The 24,540-nt window shown below is 48.8% G+C and overlaps 1 protein-coding gene across 1 annotated transcript in view; it reads left to right on the top strand.

The window, feature by feature from the left end:
* LOC144115754 (uncharacterized) overlaps nt 1–24,540 on the top strand; it is a 328,928-nt gene that overhangs the window by 15,678 nt on the left and 288,710 nt on the right. Inside the window, exon 3 of the mRNA XM_077650248.1 lies at nt 20,249–20,412. The gene's annotated coding sequence lies outside the window, so the exon portion shown is untranslated. The remainder of the gene's footprint in view (nt 1–20,248; nt 20,413–24,540) is intronic.

The following is a 24,540-nucleotide window of genomic DNA, read 5'->3' as shown; positions in this document are numbered from 1 at the left end:
TTTTTATATTAACACTGGCCTACGTAATTTTATTAAATCAGGTCCTCAAAAATTCAGGAAGTTTCTATCTTAGCCAAAATAAGAAACCTATTCATCGAATTAGGTTATCTTCATGCAAAACAACAGATCCTGAGACTACTGCATTGCATTTAAATCGCATTTCAGCAGTGCCATTTCTAGTTCTAAACCAGTCTTAAATGCACCTTGAGATATTTCTGACGCTAACATTATTTCCTATGAGGGCATTGTTATAACGTGCTGTTGAGGTTGGAAGTTAAATCGTCCTGAGGATCGGATAATATTTCGAATGCATTTCTTCGACGCTACGCAAATCAATCAGCAACGTGCATCTTATGGATCTTTCAATTTTCAATCACATCTTCCTCCTTACCCGGTGACTGGAGATTAGCGAGAGCAGTGCCTGCGTTTAAAAAAGGGAACCCCTGTGTTTATTAAGTTACCGTTCGTTTATTTGATGTCATCGACCTGTAAAATCCTCTCGTGAACACTCACATCACCGACTTCTTAAATCAGCGCAACATCTTATCTCCGTACCAGCCTGGCTTCAGGAAGGGGCTGTCGACCACTGCACAATTAACAAGAGTTGTTCACGTTTTCGCATCTTTACAGGATAGAGCTGGACAAATTGGTGCCATATTTTTATTCTACAGCAAACATATATCGATCGTATTCCACATGACAAATTGATCTTGAAATTAAAGCAGCTCGAACTTCCCAGTTTCCTGAGCAGTCATCTTTCCCAATTACGGTCGCACCGATTCGGTATCCGAACTAATGGCAGCTAATGGTATCCACACTCTCCAGAGAAGACGAAAATTCCTGCAACTAAAATTATTATCCCACTTGACCCCTGCCCTTACATGCGCCATCTTAGTACCAGACAGACTTGCCACTCCCATGCACTCTCCTTGGCTCCTTACTTTGCAAAAAGTAAATTCACAAATTCTTTCTTCCCAACACAAAGGGACACTGAGGAGAACCCTATCAAATTTTTTTTGTTAGCAAAATCTGATAGTTCGGCATTTCATGGCTTTGTTGCCGCCTGTCCGGGAGCGAAAGATGCATTTATTTCAAAGAAATTTGGATTCGAAGTTGAAAAAGTTTTTCCCGCCGCTCCGATTCAAACTCGAGAACTCTTATGACGACACGGAGAACTCTTATGACGCCACAGGACGGAGAGACGTGAAACGTGACGTAAACGGAGACTCCGTGATTTCTGGCGGCTAGCGATGCGGTCTAGCAGCTGCCGAAATGAAAGGTACCGCCGCCGCACTTTGAAGGCATCTATCGGGGGTCGCTACCGTCGCTTCGTTTACGTTTGCACCGGCGTCTTGCCAGCGTTACGATGGATCCCGTTCCCGAACCCGACGACGTAGTTTCGCAAAGACTACTGCCTGCATTTCAGCGACCTCCGCCCCACAGAGCGTGCGATGCTTTTGAGGGAGCACGGTTAGGTTAGGCGCCGGCGGGTCGTTTCCCCCTTCCTCAGTGAGCAGCCTTTGCAGACTAAATGTCATAACCCCAGTGCGGGGAGTCGCGAGGGGCCAGGACAAGGTTGGCGCCTTGCGCCCATCGGAGGCTGGCCGGGGCTTTGGGGCCAACGGATTGTGATTCCTTGAACGGTGCGGTTGCACGGCGCAGCAGGTGGCGTCGAGGTCTCCCACGGTTGCAAGGGCCAAGTTATTTATTTTTTTTGCCACAAAAAACGGATGGGTGCTCAAAGGCGGTCGGGTTTAAAGTTGGCGGCTTGAAACTTAAGCCGGCGCACGACGCTTCAACGGCTTCCGCTAGATCCAACGGGTCCACTGGATCGGGCTCTCTCGCCCACTTGCATGTACCTTCAGATATGTACTGTGAATGGATTAAAATAGCCGAGCTCGAAAAGAACAGCTCCGCCCAACTGCCGCAGCTATTGAATATAACGCGCACCTCGCCGCGGAGCCAAATCAGTCAGGCCGGGCCGGCGGCGGCTGGCGCACTCGGCGCGAAATAGATACATGCTCCAATCTTCCCGCCAGTGCGGTCAGAGTGCGCCGAAGCCGCCGAACGCGTCGGCGGTCAAGCGCAATTGGAGTATAGAGGGTCTCGCTTTAACCGACGTGACTTCGCCGTGCAGGGCGCGCCAGCATAAACGCGCCTTAACATTGCCTGCGCTTAAACGCTGACCAACGTATTCGGCGGCGGCATCTATGGGAGCCACTGAAACCCCCCGCCCACTCACTGAATAAAAAGAACTCCTGTACCGAGGTTCGGAATCGAACCAGGGCCTTCGGCGTTTGAGGCGGAAGCGCTACCGCTCCGCCACGACGGCTCAAGTTAGTCGTCAATGAAGGCGCATCTAGTGAATGCACTCTTCTGATGCAGAAATCTCCGCGCTTTCGCTAGGTATATTCTGGCCTAACAGAGCTAGGCCATCACCAATTTTTCGGAACTGCCTTGTACCTTGTCTCCCGTCCCTAATAAACGATTTCCGTTAGGTAGTTTGAAGTTGACTGGCACAGCCGGGAATGTTTCGCCGGGCAAGCGTGCGAATACACAAGTGCTGCCTTGTACGATCACCGACCATCATGCCATCATAGCTTTTCATCGACCGTGGCGATCATCTGACAAGCCTTAACAGGCTCCTTCAAAGGTTAACTAGCACTTGAAGCGGCACTTGGAGTTCCTCTGCTGTTCGGCGCTTGTAAATCGAAGCGCGTCAAAAACAACCACGGGGCACGCAAAGCTCATAGACGCGAAGCGCCATAAAAAATCGAAACTCTCCTGGCCGCCTGTGGCGCCGCCAAGCATCTGTTTTCTTTGCTTCCAACATTCAGGTTGTCTTTTGCCTACCTTCCTTGTGTGATAAAAGTGCACTTTTGGTTTTAAAACAAAACTTACTTCATTATTGATCTGCGCAACCTACCTTTGTCAGCCTCAGAGATTCGCGCAACATGTAGGAAGGAAATTTCCTCCAAGGTGGCGTCTCTTGTCCTATGGCGTCACCACGCTTGTACTTGCGAGATTGGCCTGTGGCGGCGATACCTGTATTTTGGTTCTTGCTATTTTCTACCTTACAAGAGCTTTGTTTTCAGTAAGAGCGGCGTTTTTGTGATCAGGAGCTGGTATTCTAACGATACAAGCCAAGTTCAATTTCTCCTCAGTGTCCCTTTAAAGATTGCCTGCTTGTTCTCTCCTTTCATTTAGAGTTGCTGGAATGGAGCATATAGAAAATAGAACATTAGTATCTCATGTGTGCGCGTGTCTGTTTGGTTTTTGTTTCTTTTTTGTGAGTGCGTTTATTTTTTTTTATTCGAGAAGTGTGCCATGAGGCATAAGTTGAAAAAGGAAGGTGGGGGAAGGAATGCACGGGATTGAAAGTTAAAAGATTGAGTGAAGAACCGTTGCGCTGAGGTAGTCGCACAGGTTGCTAATGAAACGGTTGTCCATAGTCCACTTCACGTAGTCACTTTCGCGGTTCCACCGCAGGCCCACCTCCCTGAGGAGCCGTTTTCTGATAGCAGCCGTCGCTGGGCACGTCCATAACAAGTGCAGCACATCACAAATGTCCGGTGCAGCGCTACAGTGAGGGCACCTGTCAGGTGCTGGCAGATCTTTGGCACGCCACCGATGACGGACAGATGGTGTCAGAGCCGCCCCTGCCCGAATCCGGCGCACGGATACCTCCTCCTGCGGCGGAGAGGGTGCGAACACGGAGGAATTAGAGCGCGTGTTCGCTGGCGCAGAACTTCGGAATCGGAAACATGGGACAGGAACGGATCTAGGGGAAGAGGGGAAGGTGGCGGATCGTCTAATGTATGAAGATGAGTCATAGCATCCGCTTGAATGTTATGTAGATCCTGGGCATGGCCGCGAATCCAGTGTATGCGTACAGGACATGGATACTTTGCGCAGAGCACATGAATTGATTGTGAAATCTGGAACGTTCGTCGAACAGCCTTAAGCTGTTTAAGGGCGGCGCGGGAGTCGGTGTAAATATGAACTGTATTGAATGTTGGAACGAGAGGAAGGGAAGCAATGACATTATAAATGGCTTGAAGTTCCAATGCCAGGGGAGTGCACGTATCCGCAGTATACGTCGCGCGAGAGTTGAGATGCGGATGAGATGGACTATACACAGCAGTAACTCCCCTCTCTGCAGAATGTGATGCATCCGTGTATAATATGCACCCTTCAGGCAGATACGCTGCTGATACCGACGGGGAAACAGCGAGGCGATTGTCAGTGAGCTGGCAATAGGACCACGGTGGAAGTGTCTTTAAACGATGAAGTTTGAGCGACTGTTTTCGAGCTCTATTTTCCACCCGTTGGTCGATGATTTCACTGAGTGTATTAAGTTGTGCGAACTCCTGTAGCACAGGTATGGGTGCTAAACGAGGCAGATATGTTATGACGCGCATAGCCTCACGATTGATAGCTTCAAGGGAGTCCCACTGTCTACGGGTGAGACGTTGAAATTGTGCCTGATATACTATCCGTGGCTGAAGGATAGAGCGCACAAGCTGGCGGGCCGTATGAGCACGTGCGCCACCAGAGCGCATAGCTATGCGACGAATCAGACCTAGAGTAGCGTGAGCCGATTTACGGGTGGCTGTCAGCCACGGGGTGCCAGTCCCAGATGTATGGAGGAGAAGACCAAGAATACGAACAGTTTCTACCTGAGGAATCAGAGAATTATGTACCGTAAAATTTAAAGGGGGAGCTTTCCGTAAGCCGGCTTTATTTCCAATTCGAATGAACATGATTTAGTAGGAGAGAGTGTTAGACCCAGAGGTGGGAGGCGAGATGTCAATACATCCAGCGCGTGTTGAAGGACCGACTGATGAATAGACGCATCTGGATGACAGCACCACAAGGTTATATCATCGGCATACGCAAGCACGCGGATAGAAGGAATGGACTCTAGGGCTCGAACAAGAGGAATTAAAGCCACATTAAATAATGTGGGGGCGAGAACGGAGCCCTGCGGCACTCCTCTGTTGGAAGTGAAGTTACCAAAGGGCTTTCCGTGGGCACGCACGCTGAAGGTTCGATTTGCTAAAAAGGCGTGAATAGAGAGGAGGAACCGGTGAGGGAGACCAAGAGTTTGAAGGGAGGCAAGAATGGCAGAGTGAAGGATGTTATCATATGCCTTTGTTATGTCTGTAGCGATTACGGTTCGTACATGGTGACTCTGCTGAGAGTGGTCAAGCACGTCAGCAGCCAAAGTAGCAAGGCCGTCCTCCGTTCCAATTTGTGGGCGGAAACAAATTTGGGAATCTGGGTAACAATCATGGGATTCCAGTCACCACGACAAGCGTGCGGCTAGAATGTTTTCATAAACCTTGCACATGGTAGGCGTAAGGGAAATTGGACGAAGGGCCGAGAGAGATACTGGAGGCTGACCTGACTTGGGTATTGTAACCACAATAGAATGCTTCCAGTCTCCCGGCATGACGCCAGAAAGCCACACTTCGTTAAAAAGTATCAAGTAGGGTTTGCAAAGCGCTCCCTTCCATGTTACGGAATAAGGAGTTAGGTATGCCGTCGTGCCCGGGAGTAGTAGTAGTTTTTAAACGTTCAATGGAGGCCAGCAGCTCGGCCATGGTGAGGTCAAAAATAATCCCATCGGAGGGCTCTGTAACCGATAAGTCAGGTGGAGACGTAGCGGTGCAGTCATGGTTTGGAAAAAATTGACGGGCCGCTTGTTGTGCAAATGTGTCCTCATCCACATTTAGCGCGAGGCGAATGCTCTCTGTGTAATCTGCAACCTGAGAAGGGCGCTCCATGGCGTGAAACACTCTCCAAAGATGTCGATTGCCCTGCGTAGAGGACAGGCGGGCACACCATGTAGCCCAGCGTTGCCTGCCTAGACGCTTTGCATAGCGCCGCGCCCGTGCGGTAGCGCGGTGAAGAGTAGGAAGAGCCGTTGGGTCATCGGGGTGACGAGTAGCGTAAAGATCCGCCTGGCGACGAATAGCCCACAGATTCAAGAGATGTATGTCCGGGTTTGGGTCGTCCTCATTTACAGTAGTGGTAATAGTGTGAGTAGCGAGAACAGCAGAGAGAGTAGGCAGTGCTGAAGAGGGCTTGAATGTAGATAAATGATTGTCTGCGCGTACAGAGTCCCATGACGTTATTCGTACAGTGCGGCGTATTTTCCGTAGACGCGTGGGCGTGAGGGAGATAAAAATAGGGCTGTGATCGCTACCCCAAGTATCAGAATCAACAGCCCAACGAGGGTTACCGGGGCCTAACCACCAAGTCAAACCAGGTGAATACGGGCCACCTCGTGGGCGGGTAGAAGTATTCGGGTGGTTTAAAAGTTGAAAGGAATGATCCGAAAAGCTCCCTTGGATGTGTGCACCCCTTGAGGAATCCGATGGGTAACCCCACGCAGTGTGTGCGCCGTTGAAGTCACCACCAACTAGAATAGCGATACCCGAGTTGGTAGAACGTATAAAACGAACCCATCCCAGATTGGGAGATGCGGAGCCAGGACGACTATAAAAAGAAACTAGGACAAGGGGTGTGCGTGCAGGTTTTACGAGAAGGGCGACAACCTCTTGACGTGTGTTGCACCACCGTGAAAGGTCGAGCGGTGTGTGCGGAACTGAACTGTGAATATAAATTGCAGATTTACCTGGGCTGAGGGAGGAGGCGGTGCAACGGTGATCAGGGATAGAGGGTGAATGGTAGGCGCAGAAACCTGAAAGGCGTGGGAGTGCATTATGCTCTTGCAGTAGGAACGCCCATGCCCTCAGCTTTCCGTCGCGAAGGCGGATGTTCACTTCAGAGGCCTTATTAGCGAATCCTCGACAGTTCCACTGCACCACCACCGATGATGATGCGCTATCCATGACGAGGTCGAAGAGCTTCCACGATGAGGGATGTCACCTGCTTCATCAGCGCTAATATCTTATCCACTGTCGGGGTAGTCACGGCTAACAGGTGGTCGGCACCTGATTGTGGGCCAGTGCTTACCCTAGGTGATTCCTCTGATGATTGCTCCCGAGTTATTAGAATTCTTCGAGAGGATTGAGAACGACGTTGTTCCCGGCGCTGGGTGAGTTCGTCTAGTCGGCGGCGAGCCTCCGCGATTGCATTGTCTAAAGCTGTGTCTTCATCTGTGGTATCCACATGTAATGGATGCACTGGACGTTTTGGCGTACCATTTGATCCGGGAAGGTGAGCCGCTTGTCCATATGTACGCTGCTGAGGAGACGTATGGTGAGCAGGGGGCTCAGATAAAGGAAGTTCAGGGAAGTCGTTGTCACATGCGAGAGCTGCAAAGCGATTACTTGTAGGAACATCCATTTTTGGAGGCGACTTGTGAAACTTCTTCGCTTGCTTCTTATTTGGACAAGCGGGAGAGCGAATGTCATGGTCCGGCGATTTGCACAGGGCACAAAGAACTGTTGGTTCATTCATGTCGGCCACAGCTGCTGGATTAGGGCAGGTATTTTGCATATGTCCTTCTTTGTGGCAGTGATAACAAAAAATACGACGAGGTCGGAAGGGCTGTGGTTTGACGATCGCACCGTAGTAGGTAAGGTACTTCGGGAGAGTCAACGGGCCTTGCAGGATGAGCAGGTATGAGCCCCAGCGACCCATAGGCCGTGCTTGCAGTACAATGTGAGTTGAGCAGCGAATATTTGCGCGCACCTCCTCGGGAGGGCTCGTGCTGTCGACATGATAAACCATGCAGCGGAGTGTGTCAGGACCAGAGGCAAAATATATTTGCACCGGGACATGCTTGCTGTCATCCAGGGGGATCCGTTTAACTGCGCAATGTTTCTGGGCGTCCATCTAGGATGACAAGTTTACCATGATGGTGTTCGATGGGCGATGGACGACAAACCCGCAGTAGTTCGAAGAGCCAAGAGCGTGGTCAATTGTGGCTTGAACATTCCGGGCAGGGATGGCAGTCATATCAAGGCGCAATGTAGGCTTGATGGTAACGCGGAACGAGTTCGCAGCAGGCGGAAGAAAGCCTTGACTCACGGAAGGCATCTGTGGAGGAGGCTCAGACGCTGGTGACGGCCCTTGGTGGGAATACTGAACTGGCGCGACGGGCACAGTTTCTTGAGGGAGTGCCACGGGCACGGAGGCGGTGGAGCAGTCCATGTCACAGGCCAAAGTCGTAGCATCGGAAGACGGTGCATGCTGGAGGCCCAGAGGCGCTGACGATTGCGTGGACGTGGAGGCTGCGTCAGGTGGCAACACAGCGGGCATCCGCGTAGCTGTCGTCGACAACGCGGAATCCATGCAGACGCGTAGCGCGGCCTCGCTCGGCAGCGCCGAGCTAAGCCTAGCTTGCCCCTGAGGGTTCCGGTTGGGTTTTCTCACTTGAGAATGCGCCCACCTTGCCGGTAATTTCTCCGCAGGGGCGTCGTTAGCATTCGGTCTCACGGAGGGCACTGTCCGACCCACGCCACACGCGAGAAGACAGCGAAAAGCGAAAACACAGACCTAGAAGCAGACACGTAGCCACCCACTAGGCCTTCGTCTGCTTCCGAGTGCGTTTATTGAGTGATGGTTTCATTCATTCGCGTGTCACTGAGATGTGACAAGTTTACTTCTGCTGTTGCATATGGGTTGGCGTGTTTTGTACCCTTGTATTTTTCATGCTTAGTGTACCACACACACGCGCACGCACGCACGCGCACGCGCACGCGCACCCGCGCGCACACGCACCCGCGCACACACGCACCCGCGCACGCACGCGCGCGCACACGCAGGTTGAGGCGGGGTTGAGGTTGAGGCGGGGAAATTTTTGAGTCTTCACGATAAAAACGCGCAATACTGTATAGTCTTCCTCCGTGGGCCGCAGTTAGGCCTCGAATAAAATATATTAGCAGTTTCCTTCTATATTAGAGCACTTATAATTGTCTCCTAGCTATTAATTCCCAACGTTTGCCTTGAAAATCGAGATTTGCAGTGTTGAAAACAAGTTTGCTGTTTTGTTGAAGCAATGCCTCCTGAAGAACATGCCTGAAGCAATGGGCCCCGAGATTGCCTCGGTGTTGCGCAGACTGGCCGCGAGGAACCGCTAAAAGATGACCCTCAATTTTGGTTTCAATGGCTGGGAGACTGTGACGTACGGCTGCCGATCATGCTGTTTCATCCTTTTTTCGGGCTTTGAGCAACAACTTTTAGTTTTTAATGACAAAAAACATGTTCTTGGATGTCTGAGTGCAGCAAATGCTTAAAAAATCTAAGCTGACTTCAACATAATATTGAAAGCGAATCATCAGTTTCGATTTCGAAATCCAAAAGCGTGCTGTGCACGCCGTTCTACAATGCTGTTAAGACCTTTTGTCTGCTGCATAACCAGTAACTTTTGGACGGTTTACAACAAAATGAAAATGTTCGAAACATCCATATTGCAACGAGTGCTTGAAGTGGCTAGAAATGCCGCAAAATAAGTATTTACACTGCATGATGCATGGTTGTATATTGTACTGCGGCCAATGGCAAGAAATCAACTACTTCGATCGGACACGCAAAAAGAGAAAATAATCCATGAGATGGAATAACGACAGGAGGAAGTCCGGAATTACCCGAGTGCTCAACTGTAGCCAGGTGACCCGTGGCAAAGGAGGACTGCATGGCGCTCAATGGATGGAAGCCGGAGACGTCGCGGTAACCTTCATGGGGAGTCGTTCGCCCGCAGGGGACACATCCCTCATATCTAATGTTCTTAGAACTTTGCGAAGCGCGCCTGTTACAATCTCGCTGCGGAGCATTACGAGTGATGTTTCGATCAGGTGAAGCAGATCTTGCAAGGCCCAGCCTGCGCTGTTTCTGGTCATCTTTCCGACGAGCTTTCGCCGAACGGTACCTCCCTGAATAACGTTGACAAATTTCAAATAAACCCATGCCCCTCTTCTCTATTCTTTTCGCAAGAAGCACAGCTCACTATACGTTCCCTGTGTGATGCACACCCAAACAGTGACTCTGGGAGTAACACAGCAGGCCTGACTGACCGGATTTCTCCAAATGACCAGCAAGTGCGTTGATGAAATGACAACTGGAACAAGGGGATCGAGCATCAGACATGGCGAGCGACGTGTGAATGTTTAAAAAAACTGCTGGAAGGCATAGGCACGTGCGCACTTACAAGGAAAAATGGCATGCGTCGGTGTGATGTAGGCGGCGGAAGTCGTTTCTTACTGCAGTTTCAAGAATTTTCTGGAAAGAGGCTTCTTGTTGTACATCTTCGCATCTTCGCAACTGCGTTAATTCTTAATTGAATGTCTGTTATGTCAAGTGCATGGTTTCTTAGCAGCGGTTTGATGAACTTCTTGCATATAATATGCAGTAGTGCTTCCCTGTGGCCGCTATCCTTGTGCTCACAGGTCAGGGCAGGCAAACCCGCGACTTTATTCATACAAGGTGTTGAGCAAGCATGCATATCCAGTGGCCTTTGAAGTTGCGTTCGGTCTTTGAGCATGATATCGACGAACTTCTTGAGGCCCTGTAACACTCTTAGGAGCGTTGACTTCGGGTAAAAGAGGCCACCCCAGTCTTGATGGGCAGTCAAACTGTCGACAGTAGCATATCCTTGGCTGGAAATGCAAGCTACAAAGTGCAGAATAAATTGATGTTGTGTTTGGCTGCCAGTTTTTTTTTTTTTCAAATTACCTTGAGCCGTCTTTCCCGGAGTTGTAAGTCGGCAGGAATTTCATGGAACGAAACGCTGGGTTTCTTGTTTCGCTGACTGAACATGCAAAACGGAACGCAACAACAATGCATTTTCGCTCGCTACTCCCTCCAGCAACTGCAGTCATCGATGCGTCACCTGTCAAACGGTAACACTAAATAGACCACACAAATAATATACGATGGAGCGCACCAGAAGGCATACTTTTTTGCTGCAACGGCAGTCACAAGAAAATTCTGTGCTGCCTGCGTGTCGTCTGCTAGAGGGTCATCTGACAGCCTAGGATATACTGGCTAGTGTGCCGACCGTGGCCTTCCTGGTGGCACCGCGAGCGATGAATGCCGACGGCCGCCGCATGGAGCGCTGCAAGTCGGGAGGGTGCCGCCGAGCCGCAACGCTCTCGCAACATCGGCAAGAGGACTAGTGCATTTTTGCTTTCGTTCAGCTGTAATCGACCAAAGCTGTCATGGAGGCAGCTGACTATAGGTTTCAGGGTTTGTTCTGAGTCTCTGTCGAGGAGCTGCACATTTAGCACTTGTCGCTTGCGCGAAAGCTGCTGTGAAATTCAGCACAACTTCGTGTTTCGAAACACGAAACTTGTGCTGTACATAGATATCTTTTATATATATATATATATATATATATATATATATATATATATATATATAGGAAGTACTTTTTCGGTAACATTTTCTCTAATAAAGTAGGCGAAACGCTTCGGTTAATTTTATTGGATTATATTTAGGTGTTCTCGCTGTGTACGTACTACATTTACGAACGAGTAAACACATGCAATGTGAATAACGCAGGAAACACAGTCGTGCAACACTCGTTTTTATTCGCGTGCAATATCAATCGCGGACATGTTACAGAAGTACAGCAAGCAGGGCCCATATGTGCACATGAGAAGCATTTATTGGCAGCGACGCAGTTTTAGAAACTTATGCCGCTGCCTTTGCGCTTCCCTCTCTTTGTTGAGGCCCTTGACAAAAAAACGAAACCTTAAGAGAACGTAAAACTTTACAACGGTAGATAAAACTGCGCAGCCAAGTTGAGGAAAAGACAGTGTCTGTAGCTGACTCGAAAATTCAACTAAACTCATTTCATGGAGCTTGTTTTTACTAAGAAAACACAGTAAAGGCATCTTCCATGGCCTTTACAGCAGTTGACAAGCTCTGGCTGGGGTACACTAGGCCCCCATTGTCAAAATGGCTAGTAAAGTACGAAGCGGCGTCGGCACTTGCTTCAGCTTTGCTTACACATAGGCAGCCAGCACACTGTGAACAACAGTTCTTAGCAATGATCTTTCTTGCCACGTAGCCTGTAGTGTAGTAAATCAAAGCACTGTGGCTCTTCTTCTCTATGAACGATGCATGGTCACTGCTAGACACGACAGCTTGAACTACATCTTCAGCTTCACTGACGTTTCCGTGGTCAAGAAGGTCATCTATTTTGTCTGAAAGGAACTTACTCGTAGTTTCACACACCTCCTTTGGGCTCAGCAGTGCTTTGCTTTCGTCTGGGGTGCAGTTCACTCCTCTAGGTGGCTTTGCCAGGTTGTAGAATGCGAGTAAATTCAGTCATCAGAAACTGTGACACTGTCGTATGGTCGTTACAGCCAGACGACTGTCTAATTGTACCAAAAAGGTTTTCAAGCTTATCCTGGCTTAATCTGGATGTTAAAAGATACTTGAAACCCAGAGTCGACGTCAGGTAGGACAACAAGCCAAGTGTACTCTTGATGGTAACCCTTAGCCCAGCAGACGTGCTTTCTGTAAGAAAACCACCACCAGCTGGTTTTGCAGTTTGCTCCCATTCCTGCAGATACTCTAGGAAGCCTTTCAGAAATTGCACATTTGGACTGTCAGGCTTGAGTGCCTTCTCGCTTGTTCGCGATGTCATAACACGAATCAGGCGATTCATTTCTTTTACGAAATCTACTGTCGGCTGCACGGTCCTATGTGAGGCTTCAATGTGTTCTCTATAAATGAAAAGTCCTTTGATGACCTGGTCGCTGAAGAGCTGAAATGCGATGTCCACTTTCATTTTTTCAAAGCAGTTTGGCTTAAGGTGTGCATTTGTCAGGCTTGGCATAACTTTCAGTGTAACATTTTCTCGATCCGTTTCGAAGGCTGCTAGTACAATACGAATGTGAACATGCCCAGCTGGTGTCAGGTATCCTTTTCCAACAAATCCATTTCTCACATTCTTCAAAAGGGGTGGAAAATCTGACAAAAAATAGAGCTGCCTTTTAGGATCCACTGGGTGTTTGGTGCTGCTCCGAACGTGGCTTGGAGAACCTTTGAAAAAAACAAAACAACTTGCGATCAGTTTCTTCATCACAATATTTAAACATTAAAAACATGAAATCTGCACTAGCACCATGCACACTCTAAACAATCTTGCATTTTGCGTGAAATTACAGCCTTACCCTGTATTCCAAACAGCCGCCACAAGCTCCTATTCCAGCTGGCGCCGTCGCATGTTATGCAATACACGAACAGACCAGCCTTTTCCGCAAGGACTGTGGTTTCCAAAATGATTTTCGCCACTGTTGGGGCCTTCACATTGCCCTATGAGGCAAAAGCACCGAGGATTTGCGTCCATTTTCCTGCGGAAAGGTAATCTCTCACAAATGTACGTGCGTTTTACGTATAAAGTTGTGAACTGTAACCAAGAGAAAAAAAAAGTTTACCAGTAAATGGCTGAAACAGCACAATCATCCCATGGTCTGCCAGCACATTCTTCTGGTCAGCAGGTGTACGACCTCCAAGGTCAACAAAGCCTTCAATATCACCTGAATTGTAAAAAAAAAAGCACAGGGAAAACGCCTTGTTTTATGCGCAGACATCTCTCAACACAGATCAGAATATGGCAAAGGTGCTAAACCAGCATAAAAAGAAACACGCGCTAAAATACTTGACGATCGAATATTACCAGAGCACTGCACGGCTCGAGCAATATTGTAGTGCTTAGCAGAACATCGTATTTTTCTCATACTGTAAAAGCTCGCTGATTCGTGCTTCAATGGACCGGGAAAAATGTTCGCATAGTCTGAAATTAAGTTCGAACTATCGAATGACCGCGAAAAAAAAAACTGACAAGAACCGCTTGCATCGCGGTAAATTTATTTGGTGAAAGACTTGGCAGTAGTTGCTTGTTATTTTAGATGAGAACGGCGCAACAATCACTATTTTTAGCGGTGGAGCTCTGCCGCTAGTGCATCGCACGCCGCAAGCGCGGAAGATTCACGGGCGATGAATACGGCATTACTCAGCAGCTCCGAAGCGGGAAGAAAAAAATGTGGATAGGGAAGATTAGCGAAACAGCCAACCAACGCTATAAACGGCGCGTAGCTGGGTTTGGCTGGCTGGCTAGTGCGGTTGGGCGTACGTTTCAGAAAAGCAAAATCGAAACTATCAGTGTGCCCGCTCTTGTAGATGAGGCCGTCCGTCCGCCATCACGACTGCCGTTCAGCGCAAGTCAGAGGTGCGCGAGTGATTCTGCAGCACAGAATTCAGCTTTGAGGGGGGCTATTTGGACGACCGCTTGCCGAACCGATACCTGTATGTACACAACCTCCTTTGGGAGCCCGTTCGAATTAACCGGTGCGAGACCCGTAGCTTCCGAAACAGCGAGCGTGCAACGCCATAGACTTGCATAGCGTTGGCCGGGACCGCGCCGGCAGTTCTAATTATGCGGATTTTCGCATTGCGGGGTTTGAATCAGAGCTTTTACCGTATACACAGAACGGTCCAAGAATTCATTGCAGCTATACTCACCAGCTGATTTAACACTTAGGTGCTCCGAAAGCTCTATTTCGTCAATGACGAGGCCACCGTGACAACTCTAAGCATCCATGGTCTTTGTTTTTTCATTTAGGGCATCGAAGACCTTTGTACTGAGGCCAAAGCCACCCTTGAAGCGCTGTAGGTACTTTTTCAGGCAAGTTCGCCCTGGCAGAACCATAATAGACTGTCTGCGGAGATGTTCATACAACTTCGGGCTTCGCATCCTCATCAGCATACATTCTAAAATCCACTCATCATCGTATCGCATTCCCTTGTGTGATTTTCGCCTTGCAGCAAGGAAACAACCCTTTACAACCAGCTGCTGCTTTGAGGGAAGAGATTTAATTTTGCTGTTATATGTCTCTTCACTAAGAACCTCATTTCGCTCTTTCATGTGAGCCACCTGTATCCTTGCATTTACCAATAGTTTCTTGGTTCTTGACAGGCTTCGAGAAATGTTCCTGCACTGTTTCTTTTCATCAGATTTTCTGGCAATTTCACTTGTGCTTTGCTTTTTTCTGCACGCTTGGTTTTGAGCCAGAATCCTTTGGTACTTGCAGAAAGCGCAGGATTCACCTTCAGACCTCACAGATAATGAACACTTCTCAGAAAAAAATCATGCCTTTGTAGGAGGTGTGCTTTCCTGAGGCCGGCTTTATGCTGCATCCATCACAAAGATTTGTCAAGGCAACTTCCTTGATCAAAGTTTCGGCCTCTTCGCAAGTTGTGACGATGTGTTTTGACTTTTCCCTTCCCCTGAGGTAAACCGTGGCTACCACTGATTGTCCATCAAGTAATGGCTTTGCAAATGCTACCATCTTTTCAATGAAGAGGTTAGCGAAGTTATTTTTTTCAGCCTCACAATAGGCGTACGCTAATGAATCGACTGTCACGGATGGCACTTTCATCCATGTCACTGGAATAGCGACGTTGGAGAATGGATGGAGACGATCGTTGGTTGTTCGTGGTCGTTCGTCACCAGCATTTTGCGCTTCGCCAGCGCTTCCTTCTGCAGAAACACAGCGTGGGGTGGTGCACTTTTCAGTTACTGCAGCTCCGCTGTTGGTGTCAGATGCTTCCATGCTCACCGATTCAGCATTATCAATGCCTGAGCACAACTCGGAGGCTTCCGACGCAGCACGCCTATGACGCTTTGCTGGAGGCTCTTGCTGGCACAGATTTCTAGTTTTTCTTTTAGCTGACACTTTAGGCAGAATGTGTTCTGGGTAATGCGTGAGTATCGAAGGCACGGCGTCGGGTTTAAGGCGCGGTTTATCGCGGGGAAGCTCGCTGGTAACACCATTTACGCTGGCACTGAATGTGCGCTCGATACAACTGCTCTCAAAATGTTTCTCGCAAACCACAGCAGCTGGCGTCAGCCTTCTGTCCTCTCTTTTGATGTTTCTTTCCCATTCTGCAAGCCGCGTAGCATCAGATGGTGCAGTAAACATGGAAACACGTTCCTTGTTCGAGCGGTAACCGCTTTTACACATTGGCACAAAGCAAGTCTTCTCTTTGCACTGTCGCTTTGGCTTTGACATCTTTTTTGTGCAGTAACATGTAGCTCGTTTAGTGGTGGACACGGGAAAAAACAATCGAGAGCACAGTGCATGATTTGACTACACGGTGAAAGCACGCAGAACGGATACACGCACGCACAGAACGCGCGCACAAAACCGACGAAATCACCACAGAACTGCTCGGAGGAGCGGATGCGTCGACTTTCATGTGCAAGGAGCCACAAAGGACAACATACACTGCACCTCAGTCAACAAAATTTCGTGCACAAGCAGGTTAATCGCGCGCGCACAAGGCCAGGTCGCTGCCTTCCGAAGCGAGAAAATCGCGTCGTCTGCTGCGGCAGCACCCTCCCGACAAGCAGCGCCCTCTGCCGCCATCAGTGGGCTTTCATTGCAAACGGTGCCACCTGCTCCCATTGCGCAGCGCTGGCGCTCGGCACACTAGCCAGTATATTCTAGGCACTATAGCCTTGGCAACCGAAACGGCGGTAGTTTCTTTCCAGGCCGCCAGGCGCCGCCAGCATGATAGTGGCGCCGCGGGCTTGTGACCTATTCTGGTCGCCGCAGACAGCGGAGTTTATACACCTAGTATTGTGCGTTTTTATCGTGAAGACTTTCAAAAGCTTCCCAGCCTGAACCGCTGGCTCATTTGGGATTAAACTGCACACAGAGCTTGCGTATTATGATAACTTTTGTATTGTAGCAAGTTTGACAACAGTACTTACTGAGTTGAGCCGTGCATGATGCGAAAACGTAATCGTCTACGTAGAGATCGGCGAACCAAAACCCAAAGACGACTTTTTTTTTTTGCTTAATACCGGCAGTAGCGCCATCTGTTTTCGGCAGTGGAAAGCGTGACGACAAGGCCGCCGAGGCGAGCGTTGCAAGAAGCGCGGGCCCTTTGAATATGCTGTTCCGGCCGTTTCGTCTGCTTCAACTGAAGCACTTTCAACATTTTCGGCTAATTGAGCGGGAAAAATATCAGAACAACTTATTTAACGAGGCTTTACCTTTCAAAGAATATTGTTTGCAACGCTCGTATCGGCTGTTGTGACGCTTTCCACTGCCAAAAACAGATGGCGTCACTGCCGCCCTTCAGCGAAAAAAAACGTCGTCTGCAGGTTTTGGTTCGCCGATCTCTACGCAGACTATTACGTTTTCGCATCATGCACGGCTCAACTCAGTAAATACTGTTGTCAAACTTGCTACAATACAAAAGTTACCATAATACGCAAGCTCTGTGTGCAGTTTCATAGCAAATGAGCCCGCGGTTGAGGCAGGGAAATTTTTGAGTCCAAGATAAAAACGCACAATACGGTATAGTCTTCCTCCGTGGACTGCAGTTAGGTCTCGAATAAAATACATTAGCAGTATCCTTCTATATTAGAGCGCTTATAATTGTCTGCTACCTATTAATTCCCAACGTTCACCTTGAAAATCGTGATCTGCAGTATTGAAAAACAAGTTTGCTGTTTTGTTGAAGCAATGCCTCCTGAAGAACATGCCTGAAGCGTCTCCTCGATTTCAATGGGCCCCCAGATTGCCACTGTGTTGCGCAGACTGGCCGCGAGGAGCCGCTGAAAGATGACGCTCAATTTTGATTTCAATGGCTGGGAGACTGAGATGCGCGGCTCCCGATAATACTGTTTCCATGACCTACGGAACTAGAGACCTGCACACTTCGCACTGCTCCAGCGCGCACCTTCTAGTTCATGCCTTTTGCCGCTAGGGGAGGGCAACTACGGGCGGCGTGGCGCTACAATTTACCTGTTGAGCAAGGTGGCGCCGATTATATTACTTCAAGGACGTAATAGTTTTGTCATTTGTCTACATTTTGAGTACGCATCATTAATCCATTGTCTTAGCAAAGATGTGAGAAAGTATCACGCATGCATGCGCGCAAACAGAATATTCACCGCTAGGATTTAAAGAAATATCATATTTGCATCGTTCATTACTACGTTTCAAAATTATAAGACAGGACAAAGTCACAGGGAGACAGTGAGAGGAGAGAAATCATTTGTAAAAAAGCAGACGATGATGATGACAAAAAAACAGTTCAACTGAGCGTCCTCAACGGCCAAAAAGTTAACGAAAGTTGGCGCACGCAGTCCCATAGGACCCCGCCAAATGTGCAGGTCTCTAGTTCAGTAGGTCACGGCTGCTTCATCCTTTGTTCGGGTTTCGGGCTTTGAGCAACAACTTTTATTTTGTTAATGACAAAAAACGTGTTCTTGGATGTCTGAGAGTGCAGCAAATGCTTAAAAAATCTAAGCTGACTGCCACATAATATTGAAAGCGGATCATCAGTTTCGATTTCAAAATCTAAAAGCGTGCTGTGCACACCGTTCTATCATGCTGTTAAGACCTTTTGTCTGCTGCATAAGCAGTAACTTTTGGACGGTTTACAACAAAATGAACATGCTCGAAACATACATATTGCAACAAGTGCTTGAAGTGGCTAGAAATGCCGCAAAATTAGTATTTACACTGCATGATGCATGGTTGTATATTGTACTGCTGCCAATGGCAAGAAATCAACTACTTCGATCGGACACGCAAAAAGAGAAAATAATCCATGAGATGGAATAAGGACAGGAGGAAGTCCGGAATTACCCGAGTGCTCAACTGTAGCCAGGTGACCCGTGGCAAAGGAGGACTGCATGGCGCTCAATGGATGGAAGCCGGAGACGTCGCGGTAACCTTCATGGGGAGTCGTTGGCCCGCAGGGGGCACATCCCTCATATCTAATGTTCTTAGAACTTTGCGAAGCGCGCCTGTTACAATCTTGCTGCGGAGCATTGCGAGAAATGTTTCAATCAGGTGAAGCAGATCTTGCAACGCCCAGCCTGCGCTGTTTCTGGTCATCTTTCCGACGAGCTTTCGCCGAACGGTACCTCCCTGAATAACGTTGACAAATTTCAAATAAACCCATGCCCCTCTTCTCTATTCTTTTCGCAAGAAGCACAGCTCACTATAGGTTTCCTGTGTGATGCACACGTAAACAGTGACTTTGGGAGTAACACAGCAGGCCTGACTGACCGGATTTCTCCAAATGACCAGCAAGTGCGTTGATGAAATCACAACTGGAACAAGGGTATCGAGCATCAGACATGCCGACCGACGTGTGAATATTTAGAAAAACTGTGCTGGAAGGCACAGACACGTGCGCACTTACAAGGAAAAATGGCATGCGTCGGTGCGATGTAGGCGGCGGAAATCGTTTCTTACTGCAGTTTCAAGAATTTTCGGGAAAGAGGTTTCTTGTTGTACATCTTCGCAACTGCGTTAATTCTTAATTGCATGTCTGTTATGTAGAGTGCATGGTTTGTTAGCAGCGTTTTGATGAACTTCTTGCATATAATATGCAGTAGTGCTTCCCTGTGGCCGCTATCCTTGTTCTCACAGGTCGGGACAGGCAAACCCGCGATTTTATTCACACTAGGTGTTGAGCAAGCATGCGTCCAGTGGCCTTTGAAGATGAGTTCGGTCTTTGAGCATGATATCGACGAACTTCTTGAGGTCCTGTAACACTCTTAGGAGCGTTGACTTCGGGTAAAAGAGGCCACCCCAGTCTTGATGGGCAGTCAAACTGTCGACAGTAGCATATCCTTGGCTGGAAATGCAAGCTAGAAACTGCACAATAAATTGATGTTGTGTTTGGCTGCCCGTTTTTTTTTCAAATTACCTTGAGCCGTTTTTACCGGAGTTGTAAGTCGGCAGAAATTTCATGGAACGAAAAGCTGGGTTTCTTGTTTCGCTGGCTGAACATGCAAAACGGAACGCAACAGCAATGCATTTTCGCGCGCTACTCCCTCCAGCAACTGCAGTCATCGATGCGTCACCTGTCAAACGGTAAAACTAAACAGACCCCACAAATAACATAAGAAACAGCACACCAGAAGGCATACTTTTTGCTGCAACGGCAGTCACAAGAAATTTCTGTGCTGCCTGCGTGTCGTCTGCTAGATGGACAACTGACAGCACCGCCATACGGCGGACGCGCGCTCTACGGCGGGCATAAAAACCCCTGACGCTTCAGGCATGTTCTTCAGGGGGCATTGGTTGAAGCCGATGCTACGACCCTCCATGGCTACGACGCTCCGACTTTCAGCCAATCAGGCCTGGCTTCTATCTTTTATTTGTTGTGGATGGTTGTCGACTTTTGCGGCGGGTATTTGCCGTTGCATGTTCAGCTCTCCAGCTGTTGTGGCGTTTGGCGTGTTCGAAGGAGACATTCACGTTGTAAAGTTGACTAACGTTTTTGCAAGCTGACTCCATGGAGCGAAAGAGGCACTTGGGCACACGAACGCAGCCGCAGCGTGCAGCGCCGATGCAAGCTATCGCTGCTACCGCCTCGTCTGCGCGCAGTGACCCGGAAGCTGGTTCGCCTGAAGGAACCTTGGGCGCCTTGGGCCAACCCTGCAATTGCTCGGTGAGAGTCTTCTGTCGCTGAGGGACACGCCGAAGGAGTCGTGCTTCGGAGATCGTTCGGGACTCGCAAAATCAAACATCAACCGCATACGGAGGGATGGTTTCGTTTTCCCGTGTCCCAGTGCGTATTCCCAAAAAGGAAATGGCACCGCAAAGCCTTGTTTGCTTTAGGCGCGCGCAAAAGTTCGAGTGGAGAACGCGTGTGATGTATTCGGCGATCACTTCGACATGGGCCTGTTTCGCTGGCGTTGGCTGGTTTTCTTGACTGCGCGCGCAGCATATTTGCGAGCTGATTCCTCCAGGGTGTCACTGGGAGACTTTGGCGTCATTGCTCTGGACCACTTGATTTGCAGAGCTAAGCAGTGTGTTCGTCACTGGTTTATTATTTGACAGCGAATTAAGCAAGTTTATTTAGAGCGGCCTTGTAACAAAATAATCCAGCTGGAAAGCTATAGTATAGTTGACCTGCGAGTTTGCTGACTGGACGAGCGTTCAGTTTGCCCTAGCTCTTGGGTTCGATCCCTGCCGCGGCTGTTGCTTTTCTTCACATTGCAGTGCAGAAATGCCGCGGATTGAGATTTCGGGGAAAGAACACCGGGTGTAAGGGATCAGTCACCCTGCAGTTGAGCTAGAGTAGGATACACTGACCAAAAGAAAACGACAGCTGGTAACAGCGGGCGTCCTCTATTTCTCCACTGGCCAATCACAGCAGTGAGCAATATCAGCTTTTCAATGGTTAACTATCAAATAAGTCAGAGGCAACCATTATTGAGCTTTTAATTTTGTCTAGTGATTAATTTCCTGTTTAGGTCCCAAGAATCATGGAGGACTTTTGTTCAGCGGTCCCGAATGTGGGCGGAGCATCATGCAGAGCTGTATCCGACCATAGTAGATTTTCACTAAAAGTCGTGTTGTTTAGCGCATGCTGACGCTTGCCAAGAGGACGAATAATTAAATCTGTAAGCGATATAGTTGAGATCCGGAATTAATTTAGGGATCAACAGCTTATCTCTTAGCCGCAATTGTTCGAGCACGTTAAAGTTTAATTCCATCAACTGGTCTCCATCTGGCCCTGTGGGAAGTTTGAGTACATCTTATTTCCCTTCCTTTTTTTGAAAATGTGAAGGGCACCCAGAGTGCAGATTGCCCTTCTGGAGTGTGCAAGGCTAGGAATCTTAAATTAGGCGCCTGCCAGTAAACCTCAGTGCGTGCTGCATTTATGATTTAAATGGTGTATCAAACCAAAAATGCATACACTTGCAGTCTTGTTAAGTGTGATTATAAATATTGATAGTTTTCTTTTTCTTTTTTTTTGCTTTAGGGTAGCAGTGGGAGCTGAAGCAGTGATTGGCTACTGAGCAACCTCGGAGACCTTTCACGACCATGTAAAACACTCAGAAAATCAGCATCCGACATGCTGCACTCAGGTCGCAATACTTGCTTTTTGCTTGGGCATTAAGACATGTTACAAGTGTGAAGCACCCAAATCCTTCTGCCTTCCGTAGTCATCGCAGCTGTTCATATAGTAGTAATAGCCTATGATAGTTCCTTGTTCGAAAAGAGTAGTGATCAATGGCATGTTGTCGAGTGGTGCAATGCCAACCTTGCCCTTTGGTGTTGTTCTTTGGCATTTATGACTTAACGAATCGGGCGACATCTCCGTGTAGGTGAAGCCAATAAAAATTCTCTGGTACACGATCGGTCGTTCGTCGTATTCTTTAGTGCCCGGCCATAGTGCTTTCATGGGCTCTGTGTAGAATTTGCGACCTGAACACAAGGGGTACAACAACCTGTTCGAAATTCCTGCCAGTCGACATGGAGTAATGACGGTAAAGAATATTTCCTTTTTCACGGAAGAAGTATTTATGACCCTTACCGGATATAATCTCCTTACTGATTCTAGGGAAGAGCCGTTTGAGTGTTACATCCTTCCGCTGCTCTTTAGCTAACTGGTCCTTTCAGCTAACAGCACTGGATTCGTGGCACGTGCAACGGGGATAACAGCACTGGATTCGTGGCACGTGCAACGGGGATAACGTGTACTCTTGTGTCTTCTTGCCCGAGGCGTTGGCACAACGCTCCGATTTTCCGGGCATTAGGTGTTCCTGGGGAACTGGTGCCGTGTCATGCTAACACGTGCACTCATCCAGCCTGGGTTCTGGTCGTGTGGTTCCCTGACACCTGGGATGTTTCCGAGCACGAAGTCGTACAAGGGGCATTTCATGCAAAGTGCTGTCACCTCGCCAGAGTAGTACTGTGTATGCACTTGCACTCTTGCCTCGGCTAATTGGGTGACGGTACCGTCAAGGAGATATTGTGTTCCTGTGCGTCCTGTCACGCAGTTCTTTGGAACCAAACTCCCGCGGATAACGACAGCATTACTGCCCTTGTCTTGAAGAACGCGAACGAGTTTTCTTGTCGCTAATCATTCCGCACCTCGCATTCTACCCGTTGTAGGCTGAAGTGCGTTCCCCATGTTTTGGTCATGACCACTAGGAATGGAGCCTTTTTGTTTTACATGTTTTGGCTGTTTAGTGCTGGCAGGCGGGGCAGGTGGGAGAGCACGAGTAAGACGGGAAGCGGCACTCTGCTCTTTCTTCGGGTGCCGACTTCTGCAATTCTCCGTCCGGTGCCCGATCTTGCCGCAAGAATTGCACCTGGGTACCTCTTTAGTGGAGCTGTAACAATCGGAAGCCCGATGCCCCGGACGATTGCATAGCGTGCACACCTTAATTGTGCCTTCTTGAGAAGGTTGACAGAGGCCTTACTGGGTTCTTTCGCTACATCAGGGACTTTGCTGGGATTAGAAAAGTTGTGCGCTTCCTGGAAGCAATCAGCTGTGTCGGCCAGCCCATCAAGTGTCTTGCACTCTCGCTCCTTCAAGAAGATAACGAGCTTCGGATGGCAACATCGGAGGAACTGCTCAGCAATCATATGGTTGCGCAGGTCTTCGAATGTCTTGGTAACATTCGCCATTTCAATCCGATGGTCGAAGTAACCAGAAAGCCTGGCTGCTAACTGTTTCCCTGTCTCACCATCCTGAGCTCGAGCCCTCCGAAATTTGCCATTGTAACCCTGAGCAGTGAATCTAAATCGCTGCTGGAGCGCCTTCTTTATTTTTTGATAATCTACCGATTCAGTGGCAGTCATTCGACCGATCACAGTTAACGCCTCCCGTGTGATGCACATGCCTACGGCCAAAGCCCATTTATCTTGAGGCCAGTCCTGTCCCATTGCTGCAGGCTCAAAATGCTGAACGTATGCATGCAAATCATCGCGCCGCTGATCGAACAACTGGAACAGTTTTTGTGGGTTGAGAGAAATGTCATGGTTTGATGCTGGAAGGGTTTCGACATGATCAGTCTCATTACTGCAAGTTTATTCTTGGAATCTGAGTTTCAATTTCAGAATCTCTTTCTCTCTCGCAGTGGCTGCCTGACTTTCCTCTCTTTCTGCAGCCTGCTCTGCCCTTTGCGCTGCACGTTCATTGTCTATCCACTCCCTCAGCTCAGCACCCGAGAAACCCAGTTGCGCGCCCAACGTGGCTAAATGCTCTAGGTCCATCGTCGCTCAAGCTTAGCGCTTTGTGTGAATATGGGGCTGTTACTCGGCCCTATCGCTGTCGAATCCTGGCAGGCTCACAATATTGTGATGTAGTTAAGGGTCCAGGTCCGTTCAGGAGCTCTGGGCAATAAACAGGTCGCATTCACCATCGAAGCATTGTTTTTCTTCAGCAACGAGGACAAAATTCGGCATATCTAGCCCACTAGCACGCTAACACACACACACACACATACACTACGGGGCACTTAAAGCAGCCTAGAGGGGTTCGACAAGAGGAACACCAATGTCCTACTGTGGGTTCCGGTGCGTGCTGCTCCGTTGTGCTGCCACCATGTGCTGCAGGTAGATGACTGTCGACGTTGGTTGTCAGCGACAACTGGTCACCGGGGAAGCTATCCACAGGCAATCGGCTCGTGGTAACATCCTGGATACCAGGAGGCCGGTATCGGCAGGTAGCCAGGTGGCAGAAACAGCCTGGCCAACGGCAGACCTGCATCAGCAGGCAGGAGTGCGTCTGTGGGCCGCCTGGCTGCCGGTAAGCTGGCATCAGCAGGCAGGTGCTTGT

The sequence above is a fragment of the Amblyomma americanum genome, chromosome 1 (genome assembly GCF_052857255.1).
Source record: "Amblyomma americanum isolate KBUSLIRL-KWMA chromosome 1, ASM5285725v1, whole genome shotgun sequence".
Taxonomy (NCBI): Eukaryota; Metazoa; Arthropoda; class Arachnida; order Ixodida; family Ixodidae; genus Amblyomma; species Amblyomma americanum.
This window is presented reverse-complemented; position numbering and strand designations above follow the sequence as displayed.